Here is a 12228-nt window from a genome sequence, read left to right on the forward strand (position 1 = left end):
TACTAGAGGGCCTCTGGCGCGGGATGAAATAAGCCCCGTAAGCCCAAAATGCAAAAAACCCCACTGGGGATAGCTTGGTGTTCTGCGCGATGCATTCCCCAGTGGGGTTTCTGGCAAAATAAACGCCAGTTTTGCATTTTTATTTTCTCGGAATCCATCCTAACAGGGGGTGGTTGGGGTCTATTTTGTAAAATATTTCGTAAATTACGTCAGGATAATAAGGAATATCCTTATTCAGCCGACAAAACATCCACTCGGCTTTTGTCATATCAGAAACCTCGGGAATAGACTTACCGGTAATTTCAGACAAAAGATAGGGAATAGCTTTGTAATATTTCCCTAGTTTTAATTTTTTCAATGTCTTCCTTAAGCTTTGCGGGGTTGGCTCTTCTAAGTGGTCTACGATTTTCTTCTTTACTTCGTTGTCTAAATATACCGGCCGATAACCTTGGATATGACTCATCCAGTCCCTAAAGTATTTTATTCTTTTGTATGGGGTCTTCTTACGACCTCCATTGGCGTAATATTGCTCTTTGGTAGCATTTGGTACGGCATTACGAATATTTTTACCGCACTCGTAACACTGTGCTGACGTGTCGTCTTCTATTTGCATTTTCTTACCACAACAAATATACTTATTTGGTTTAGTAGGTACAAACTTGGGTTTCAAGCACTTTACACAGAAATCATAAACAAACTCTTTACAATCTTCGCACTCCATATATAGACTAACATATTTGCGCTGTTGCCCCCAACCACACTTGGAGTGGGTTGTTTCCGTAGGTGGATTTTTGACACGGGTCTTGCCCGTGTTGAGATTGCGCTGGAACCCCCATTCCCTATACTACTTTCCAACCTTCTCTTATTTCTTAGTGGTGGGTAAAAAAAATCTTAAAACGGGCTAAATTCAAAAAATAACCACGCAGAGCGAAAGAAGTGCTATTTCTCAATGATTAGGTAAAATTTCGAGGCTTTATTTCACGTTTTGATGATTTTATTGAAATTTTTGATGATTCCCCATACATTTCCTTATAACAGGACACCACAGAAACCAAGCTTGGGCTACTTGTGCTCTTTCTTAAAGGAAAGTAAACGCTTATAGGGCGTCTTGTTCTCAAAATAACGTCATCATGCTTCTGTACATTACATTGATCAATAGCTTTCTTTAGTATATTAAAATTACAATCATCAAGGGACACTATCGCATGTTTAATGAAATCAGTGATTTTATAAGCAATATCTAATTGTACTTTGCATTTAACGCAATAAAAACAAACAAAGGAATCAAGATATTTAGTGTAAGAGTTACATTAAAAACTACTTTTCCAGTTGTTTGGTACGATATATTTTGCTCTGTTCAATATGGCGACTTGTGTGTTGTTGTTTGTTTCACGTTAGTTTTTTCGAAAACGATAGACATCTTTTTGGGTAGGTCTACCGCGAACGGCGTGTGCCTTATACTCTTATGTGACACGAGCATTATTACACATAATTCGTTTAAACTCATCGTTAATGATGAGCTTGGCGTTAGGTGCATATTCGGTGGGATGGGCGGAGCCAGGCACAAATTAGCGGTAACCATGGTCACCCTGTCACCACCCACCGAACACCTGTCACATTGACCGCGATCAGTCAATGGAATACTTACCTCTACTTACCTGTACCAGTGGTAGGGATGGCGGGCGGGAAATTAAACTCGTGTTGTAGCGTAATAGCGTAATAGCGTAATAGCGTAATAGCGTCGTATAGCAAGTGCTAGCGATAGATAGCGATGGCGAATAAAGGTTCGCGTGGTTGGCATTAAGCTAGCGTGATCACGTGTGTAGCGTCTTATCGAATTTCGTAATGATAGCTATGATCCATATCTCATACAGGCCACAGAGATCGACTAGAATAGATTGCGACATGCTATAAACAACTTGCTAGCTGAGTCGATCAACGATCGCGTGAGGTAATAAATGCGTTGACAGCGGAGATAGCGGTATGCGTCCGGACAACGCTACTGCGAGATGTCATTGACCTCGAGTCTAACTTAGCCTAAATTACATTTAACCACATTTAAACTCATCGTTAATGATGAGCTTGGCGTTAGGTGCATATTCGGTGGGATGGGCGGAGCCAGGCACAAATTAGCGGTAACCATGGTCACCCTGTCACCACCCAATGGATTCTCCAAGGTGCTTGGAGGAGAGGGACAGGGAACCAGGACCTCCCCACCGAAGTGCACCAAGCACCAAGCTCAGGAACTGGCAACAAACAGGAGAGAGCGCAACAACGAACAAGACACATAAGCAGCAGGTTAAACAGTTTTCTTTTAATTGTTAATCTCATCTATAATTGCTGTCGTATAGAAGTTTATGACAACTGTTGCGTTACTTTGGCTAGCGCTTCGGCAGGAGTTCTGATGTAAGACAAATAGGCGGTACTGGTCCAGCGGCCTAGTGCTTGGATGAGATGGTCGGGGACGCCATTGCGAGCAGCGACTGTAGCCGCACCGATTCGAAAGCTGTGGCTAGAGAAATTGCCTGGTATACCGGCTGCTGCAAATATGCGTTTTAGCCAGGAGGACAGCAGCTCGCGCGATAAGGATTGGCCATTTTGAAGCATGAACAGAGGACCTTGGCAATTACCTCTCTTGTGCAGATAGGCACTCATCGCTGAGACCGCACATAGTGGCCAAGTGCCTAAGCCGATGTGCACGTGACAGCCTTCTCGGAAGGGATCCGTCTTAGATGCTTTTATCCATATTCGGAGACAGGGAGGGTCGGTCTAACTTGTCGAAGGCCAAATCAGAAACTTGTAAATGGATGGCAGAGTCGAACTTTGAAATAAGGGGAACTGTAAATTCGGCGGATCTCAAAAAACCGAAGTAGGCCAGTGTGCAGGCAGCCCAAAACATGATGTGGTCAAAAGTTGCCAGGTCGAGGGCATTGTGTATGTGAAGCATGAGCGAGTCGGTGATGGGCAGGCGTTGCGAGGATGCCGAACCCTGTGCGCGTTTTATTCCGCGGAAGACCTGCTGAAGCCTGTGGCAGTTCGTCAGTGGATCGGCGAAACCCTGTTCAATGTGGAGGGATCGAATGGCAGACAAATAGACTTTAATGGATTTGTGCTGTATAGACTGTGACAAATGTGTGATAAAAAGGCAAAGAGTGCTTTCGTCCGTGGGGCACGTCACTGAGCCAAGCTGATTGCAAAAGTCGACGAACCTCCTTTGGGCTGACGCGTACGTACGACGTGTAGTTGGTGCGAGGCCGTTGAGTAGAAGTTCCTGGCATTGGCTGTCTAGTAGGGACCGGTTAATTGTGCGATGAGATGTGTTGGCAGTGGCGTAGCTTGTAGCTGCGCTGAAGGTGCTGCCCGTCTGAATTCCTGCCAATTAAAGCGAGACAATGCATCAGCAATCGAATTATCGATTCCGGGGATATGCTCGGATGAGAATGTAAAGCTAAACCGAGCTGCTGCGTACAGAAGGCTTCGGAGGAGCCGCATAAGAGCTGGAACTTTTGATGTTCTTTGGTTCAGGATGGCCACTACTGCTTCATTGTCTGAGCGGAAGAGCACGAGTCGTCTCGACCATTCGTGCCCCCACACATGGGCCGCTAGTACAATAGGAAAGAGTTCTTTGTACGCAATGGATTCTGTTTTCTGTGTCGCACGCCACCGACCGTTGAACCACGCCTGATTGTAGAACGCCCCATAGCCTATTGCTCCCGAGGCATCAGATATCACCTCTATGTCATGTACGACTGGGATGCCGGGGTAAAGCCAGAAGCTTACCCCGTTCCAGGAGTAGAGAAACTGGTACCACCATTCCAGATCGCGACGGAACTCCACGTTGAGTCGGATGGGATGCGCCGGGTTGCGAAAGCAGCGAAGCAGATCAATTAGGCGTCTGATGAAGGTGCGTCCGGGCCACACCACTTTGGCAGCGTGGTGAAGGTGGCCTATTAGCGACTCAAGCTCGCGCTTGTTGCAGTGTCGGCGCGACCGCCACCTGGTTATCAGCTGCTGCAGGTTCGAGAGTTTGTCTGCAGGCAAACGAGCAATTTGATTAATTGAATCTAATTCGATTCCTAAGACTACTAGAGTCGAAGCAGGTCCGATACATTTGTCCGGATGTAGGGGGAGGCCAAGATCTTCGCACAACCGTACCGATGTGGTGAGATTGTGTGCGCATGCGTCCGAGCATGGGGGCCCCGCCATGACAAAATCATCTAAATAATGGACTAAGTGTGAAACTGCATAATTGTTAGCTAGAATCCATTCCACCATAGCGGCCACCGAATTGAATATAAATGGAGCTGAGCGAAGGCCAAAAGGTAGCGCAAGATCTACAAAGTATTTGTCTTTCCACCGCATGCCTAATAAATGTCTGTCGGATGGATGGATGGGGATATTACGATATGCTGATTCGACATCAAACTTAGCCATCATTGCACCGACGCCTAATTTGGACACCATTTTGACTATTTCGTCGACTGTGACGTACTGCAACGTAAATTCCTCACGGTTGATCCCATCGTTAACGCTATACCCCCTGGGCGATGATAAATCGACTATCAGCCTCCATTTACCCGGCTGCCCGCGCTTGGGAATTACTCCAAAACTGCTGATCTGCAAGTTAGGCAATGGAGGATGAACGAAGGGCCCTGCAACCCTACCCCGAAGGATTTCATTTTGAAGATAGCAATCAATCACCACTGGGTTTTGCATGGCGGATTGTTTGTTGTTTTTGGCCAATTTGAGCTTCATCGAGTGCTGAAAGCCGATGTGGAAGCCATCATGGATGCCATCTAAAACGTATGCCACCTTGACGGGGTCAGGGTGTAATTTTAACTCCCTTGCAAAGCAATCCACACGGAGAGGGGTAACCTCGGAGACAGAAGGGAGGCCACACAACGCTGAAATGAATACGCAAAGTCACACAACAGATGGTACAAAGACTTTGAATGAATTATACAATTAATGTGAACATTACAAAGCCGATTAGCCGCGAAGTAAGAGTAAATAAACATCAGCCCAGAGCGTAGATTATGGCGTGCCGATGACCTGAGCCATCAGGAGATAAGAGCTAAAATGTCACGGCGCGTCGCGCTGTCTCGTTGAGATAAACGAACTGACAGGAGACATGTTAAGTAGCGCTAAATGAAGTGACGTGACGTGTCAACATAGCAAGAACAAATATGCAAACAACGCCTCGGACCACGAACCGATAGCACGGAACAGAATACATGCCAAGAAACGGCACGCTATGGGAATTTTTTAAGACGCACAGTAGTATCAAATATAAGACTCCAGAAAGGCAATTCTGGTCACGGCAGTGTAGCATGATAACTAAGAGCTAATAAACTTGATAGGTATAACATAAACATGAGTTACCCATGACCGATAAACAAAATAATGACTAACAAAGCATGATATAAAAAACTTTTTGAAAGCTAGCGTCTTTTAGTTTTCAATTTATCTGCTGAAAGCGCGGGAGACGGAGTTCGTCGTTTTCGCTCCGTCTCAGTTTTTTCTTTGAAAAATTCCGGGCACTCTACGAGGCGGTGACGACCAGCACACGAAGAGCATTTGTGGGCAAAACGGCACAAGGAGAAGCGCGAGGAACATTGCCCTTTGTTCCATGAACGACAGATGACACCACTGCTGTTTGAACCCCTTGGTTGCTCCTCATCGCCATTGTGGGAAAAGCTAGCACGATGCGCTGGACCAGCCGTGTAGAAGCTATACAACTGCGTGTCGATGTTAGCCCAGTTGGTAAGGCTAGTCGCGGCCGCGTGCTCCCGAAAGGCCTTATCATAATTCAGCCAAGCTTTACCGCCGAACTGCCTGTACGTGCGTATGATTAGCAGCTTATAAAGCGATAGATCCTTCCAGCGGTGGGGGAAGTACTCAGACATAACCAGGGCGTAGCTAGTGAATGTCTCAATCCATGTAACTATGTCCTCGATCTTGCGTTTATTACGCTTAGGCCCAGCAGTCAAAACAATATGGCCGTCGAGGAACACTTGTGGCCCGGTTGCCGCCTCGACCAAATTGGACGGGATTAGCTCGCCTAAATCAAGGAACTTCCCGCTAACGATATGCGTGACTAATTTGGCCGGGACCGGAGAAGCACCAGGTCCAATAACAAAGGGCTGAACAACTGCTGGCGTTGCGAAGGTCTTTGACGACGTGAGGGAGCCAGATAAAACCGTAGTCGTTGAGCTGGGAGGACCGCCAACAGCTCCTAGCGAACGAGCTTGCGGGATAGGCAAAGTCACTATGCTAGCGGTACTAGTTGTATTTACGCTCGCGAGCGAGAACGTGTTTACAAAGTTTGGTACTAACACATTGGACGTACCTGGTGTGTCCTGGGCTGTTTACTGCAGTGGCAATACTGGTTGGCTTGTCGTTGCTGCAGGCGATTGCGAGATGGCCGTTTGCTGTGTAGCGGCAAGAACAGCCCTGACTACTTCGTCCACGAGCTCCCGTCGGTATTCCTGTGAGAGTGTCACGGTGGACGTTGATTGCGGAGTGCTGCTGAGCGGATTTCGTTCAGGAACCTCTTCGTTGAGGTTTGTCAGCGAACGTTTCGGTGGCATGATGAAAAATTAAATTAAACTCGTGTTGTAGCGTAATAGCGTAATAGCGTAATAGCGTAATAGCGTAATAGCGTAATAGCGTAATAGCGTCGTATAGCAAGTGCTAGCGATAGATAGCGATGGCGAATAAAGGTTCGCGTGGTTGGCATTAAGCTAGCGTGATCACGTGTGTAGCGTCTTATCGAATTTCGTAATGATAGCTATGATCCATATCTCATACAGGCCACAGAGATCGACTAGAATAGATTGCGACATGCTATAAACAACTTGCTAGCTGAGTCGATCAACGATCGCGTGAGGTAATAAATGCGTTGACAGCGGAGATAGCGGTATGCGTCCGGACAACGCTACTGCGAGATGTCATTGACCTCGAGTCTAACTTAGCCTAAATTACATTTAACCACATTTTAAGGCTTCCTTTACACTCTCGGTTGGCTTTAGTATTGCCCCCCATGTTACAAGGTGTACCAAGGCCGACTACGTATGACCTCGTGCTGAATATTAACCATGCGATTAGAGCCTTCGATGATTTAGTATATCGAATCAGAATAACATGCGAACTAACTATATTACGTTTATCATACTACAACAGCTCGACAAGACAATCGGCAAATATTCGTAGACCTCAGCCTTCGATGTATCACAGCGGCACAAGACGCATGCGCCATAGTGGTCAATTGCAAATTTGGCGTAAAAGAAGAAAAACTTGTATTCTATAACTCGGACCGTTCCACAGGACCCCCAAGTAAATATTAACAACCGCCACTCGTGCGCAAAGCCCTCTCATATTACTACCCCAAAAAGCCATTTGAACAATTAGATAATAGGGGGAGGGGAGGGGGGTTCCATAAGTCCTCCCCGCCCCGGAGAAGACGGCGAAGAATTGGAATTCAATTCTTCCTGCAACATGTCCTTTTAGTGAAACAGTCTTTTATGGAGGACAATTTAATATAACGATAAATACTGTAAACAAGTAGCCAAACACTGCAGATGGTTTCGTTTCTACAGCACATAGCTACGAACGCATTAATTAAGCGAGTTTTCTAGTCGTCCGACGATGATGAAAGCCCACCTGTACAGTGACGTGTTTGTTAACTTTTGCTTGCTATAAGCAAAATTTTACTCGTAATAGAAAATTTTGATTGATGGTTTACTGGACTTTTCCTCTTTGAATACCATAGTTATTCAGACGCCGGCGGTATATACTAAAAATTTTCTTCTTTAGCACGACTTTAAAATTGAAAATAGTAAGATTAAGTTGCTTTTAAAATTCCGCAAAACTGTACTCAATTAAGTAACAAAAAACAAAAACAAATGAAGAGATAACTAGAAAATCTCAGCTTGTATGAAATAAACAGAAATGGAATCAGAAATTTCACTTGTTCGCTGCGCTTACTCGTTCGACTTCTGATACGTCACCAACTTGTGCAAAAATACCGTACAAGTGCCCTCCCCATGAAGTAATCTATCTGTAGGGCTTAAGTAATCCAAGCTAGTGCAAATAAGAAAACGGATTGTTCAACAACAACAACAAAACAACAAATAAGAAATCTGAACCTCCCGGCCTCAGTAAAAAACAAACAAGTAATAATGTTCAATTTTTTTTTTTTTTTTTTTTTTTTGATAAATGAAGGGCCTACTTTAAATACGATACGATGAAAAGCAAAAGCTTGCTGTCTAAAATCTAAAAAGGTAGAGAACTAGGAATTTATATAGTAGTAAAGAGTTGTTAACAGTCAAATGAAGCTCAAAAAAAAAAAACAAAAAGAAGAAAACAAAAATAAAAAAAATTTAAAAAAACCTGAATTAAATAAGAAGCAATCTATTTACAAAGTTGATCACTTTTCATATATGCGCGCTGATTCAATACAGCGCTTCTTAATTTGGTCTCTTGCGTTTGGTAGAATATTTTAGAAAATTTTAAAAGCTGTTTTAATACTGGTCTTCACTGCTTCTCGAATGACGCGAATGCGCCACAAGTACAGAAGAGGATTCATTGCTGAGTTAAGTAGCGCGATGAACTCGACTACACTAACACTCACGTACCTGATTTCTAAATATACCAGTGATGAGAGTTGTTGATCAGCTGTAACAGAAAAAGCAATTAAAGTGCAAATAAATGGCGCATAAAATAAAATGGTAAAAATAAAAACAACAAACATAGTGGTAAGAGATTTTCTGTATTTGGCGACATCAATGTTGCAACTTGGACGTGCACCTGCTTCTGCGTTTTGGACACTTGGAGATACTAAGGACGAGGTGATCTTTCGTAAGCTGTAGAATGCCATTGAATAGCAAACGGTGATAGTTGAAACCAAAACAAGCATTCCAACTCCGCAGAATAGAATTAAAGCTAACGAAGTTTCATCATTCCAACTTGCTTTACCAAACACTGCTGCTAAACTAACACACGATATGATCCACAATGTCAGTAATATGTACAGTACACGTTTTTGAGTGACCACACTTTGATATCGGTTCCTTAACTTGACTGCAAGCAAACGATCCAGGACTATGACCGTCAGAGTTACCAGAGATATGACGCTGAATGCGATAAGCACACATGTAGCGCATTTTAAGAGTAGACAAGAAATATTTATTGACGAGCCTCTTAAGGCAACAATATTATAAATGACCATGAGTGGTTCTCCAACGGCTCCGAAGAGGAGATCAGAAAGAGCAAGACTTCCAATCAAGATGTAGGAAGGTTTGTGAAGGGATGGTGTCTTCCAGATGGAGAATAGGATCAGAGAATTTAAAACTGTTGTTACCAGTGCTACAGTAGAGTACATAGTAGACATTACTAAACGATAAGTTGGGTTATCAAACTGGCTTCTTTCAAATGCGCAAGTCTCATCTTGAATGTCTCCCATTTTATAGGTTCCTCAAATTCAGTACTCTTTTCCTCTATTTCTCCGTCTTCTTGTTCTTTTTACGCTTTACTTGTTTATAATAAGCAAGAACCTTCCCAAGAGAGTAATTTAGTCTAGTATGGACGTTTCACAGATTTCACTGATCCGCTCTTTAATGTCGGTCATCAGACGTTTGCTATAAATGCCTTTATCGGTGCGGTCGACGAAATTTGACTTTCCTACGCGGGTGACTTTAATAAATCGATTTTCAGAGAAAATAACCTATTTAATTCAATGCAGTTTGGTTGCTATGTTCTCAGTGTTAACGAAATGATACAAGTTGAATAATAACACGAATTTTGTGACCATGCGCATACTTTGCCTCAATTGGGAACTCCCTATCAACAAACACCGCACCTGCATGGAATTTCCAAGTATTTCCTTTTGAGAAAAAAATGTATGCAGATTTATATAAATTTCTTACTTCACTGAACTGCGTGGCTCGTTATTCCTCCATTGTCGCTCAAAGTAGCATTCATCTTTATCGAAATACTTCTACTGCACTATAAATAGATATGAATATGCATTTTAAATCGAACCAGGTGCTACATGAGTTTTTATCTTTTTACATTCATTTATTTGCCTCTCGATCGTGAAGCAAGAAATAGTCATCAATCGCGACCTATTTAATTGTAAAGGGCTGCTGAGCTTTTAATTGGTATTTAACTACTCTTTCATTTCTTTCACATTTCTTTCTACTCTTTAATTTCTTTTACGGTATGTCCGAATAAAAACACATAAAGTTTTAACAACGTTCAAAAGTATTGAAAAGATATGACATTGTAGTGAGAACGAATCGCTTTTTATTACGCAAAAAACACACAAAAAAAAACAAAAAATTGAATTAAAGAGAATTTTAAAATCCTCTTTAATTTCTTTCACAGTACGGTATGTCCAATTATAAAAACACATAAAGTTTTAACAGCCTTCAAAAGTATTGAAAAGATATGACATTCTAGTGAGATCGAATCGCTTATTCATTACACAAAAAAAGCACGCAAAACAAAACAAAGAAGAAAGAAAAGACATCGTGTTTGAGTGATAATGCTTTTATTACACTAATACCTTTTTTAATTATAGGTGTGTGCTCCCTACCAAAGCCTTAGTTTCTATGAGGCATTGCTCTGCTGGAACTCCTGAATCTCTATAAGGAAATCAGTGTCGAGGAATAGTTAAGAATATGAGACAAGTGATTATGAGGGAAAATCATTTTGTTATTTGAATCCTGAAAGAAAATTTGGCTGATCTAAGTCAGGGCATTCAGGGACTCCTGCATCGAACCCTGAGCTGCCAAAGTTAATTCAGGGTACGGCTATCTCCCAGATGGAACCCTGAAACAACCTCTAGGCTGATGAAAGTCAAGGCATGACTAACTCCCATATTAAACCCTGGAACAAAATCTAGGCTGATCAAAGTCAGATTGAACCCTGAATCAACTTCTTGGCTGATCATCTAAGTCAGGGCATAGCTAACTCACAGATCCAACCTTGAAACAACCTCTGGGATAAGTCAAAGTCATAGTATGGCAAACTCACAGATCGAACCCTGGAACAACCTCTGGGCTGATCAAGTAAGGGCACGGCTAACTCACAGATAGAACAGAGATCAGGACATGGCAAACTCACAGACTGAACCCTGGAACAACCTCTTGGCTGATCAAAGTTAGCAAATGGCCTGGCTAACTCACAGCCGGATTCATTCCTGAAACAATCTCTGGGCTAATAAGCTAGCATCTAAGTTCTTTTTAAGTTACCATGAATATTCTCAACAAAAAAAGTAGTTTTAAGGCTTTCGCGGTTGTCATCGACGAAAAGACTCATTTGATTTGAGCGTTTAAAATAAGTAACTGTAAACGGCCATAACATTTCAAGATTATGAATGTTATTTCGAGAATTTTCTGTTTGCAAAGTATCGTTGTTATGTGTTATGAGTTCATGTCGTCAAGCACGTTTATTCAATGAAGATATCCCATAATATACTAAGCATAGAGGGATCCCATAACAATCGTCGATTGTAGATAATATCTGTTATGATCCCTAATTTTAGGACCACGGCAAGTCCTCCAGAAAAATTCTCAGCTCTGGGAATTATTTTTTTATTCTTGCTATTTACTTTTTTTTATAGACTCCCCCCCCCCCTTTTCCCTATTAATTTAGTTACTTCAAAGTATTTCAAAGTAATTTATTTCAAAGTAGTGGAGGTTTAAGATAAAACTTGAAACAGTTTTATTCATAAGCATATTGGTGAAAATGTCAATGCCATATGGAAAATAGTACTTTAAACACTCTGGCAAATATCCAGAGTTTTAACAACTTTTCTTGGGGTTTTCTAAAACAGTCACTCGTGCACACAGCATATTACTAACCCAAAAAAGTCTACTAAGCCAAAGAAATGGAAAGAGCGCCTCGATATTAGTTAGAATATGACTGAAGTTTTAGCTCATCATTATTATTTGACGTATACGTCGATAAATAAAAAGAAATTGAATAGTTCGCATCATCAATTTTCGAATGTCTTTATTTACGAACAAATTTAAATAAAGCATTCACACTTTTTACCGACCTCGGACACAGGTTTTAATTATATATATTAATATACAATTTAAAACATTAGGCCAACCTGAATTAACTAAGAATCAATCTATCTACAAAGTCAGTATCGGTCATCGCAAATGCTTGCAGGTCCAATAAATCATAAATTGGCCTCTTGCTGTTTGGTAGAATATT

The 12228-nt window shown here is 42.2% G+C and overlaps 1 pseudogene; it reads right to left on the bottom strand.

Moving 5' to 3' along the window:
- Positions 1 to 2299: 2299 nt before the first annotated feature.
- On the bottom strand, positions 2300 to 5386 carry LOC148908860 (uncharacterized; annotated as a pseudogene).
- Between the last annotated feature and the right edge of the window lie 6842 nt (positions 5387 to 12228).

Source organism: Actinia tenebrosa, unplaced genomic scaffold (assembly GCF_029948245.1).
Source record: "Actinia tenebrosa isolate PJP-AT-01 unplaced genomic scaffold, QUT_ActTen_1.0 PGA_scaffold3__52_contigs__length_22856419, whole genome shotgun sequence".
Classification (NCBI taxonomy): domain Eukaryota; kingdom Metazoa; phylum Cnidaria; class Anthozoa; order Actiniaria; family Actiniidae; genus Actinia; species Actinia tenebrosa.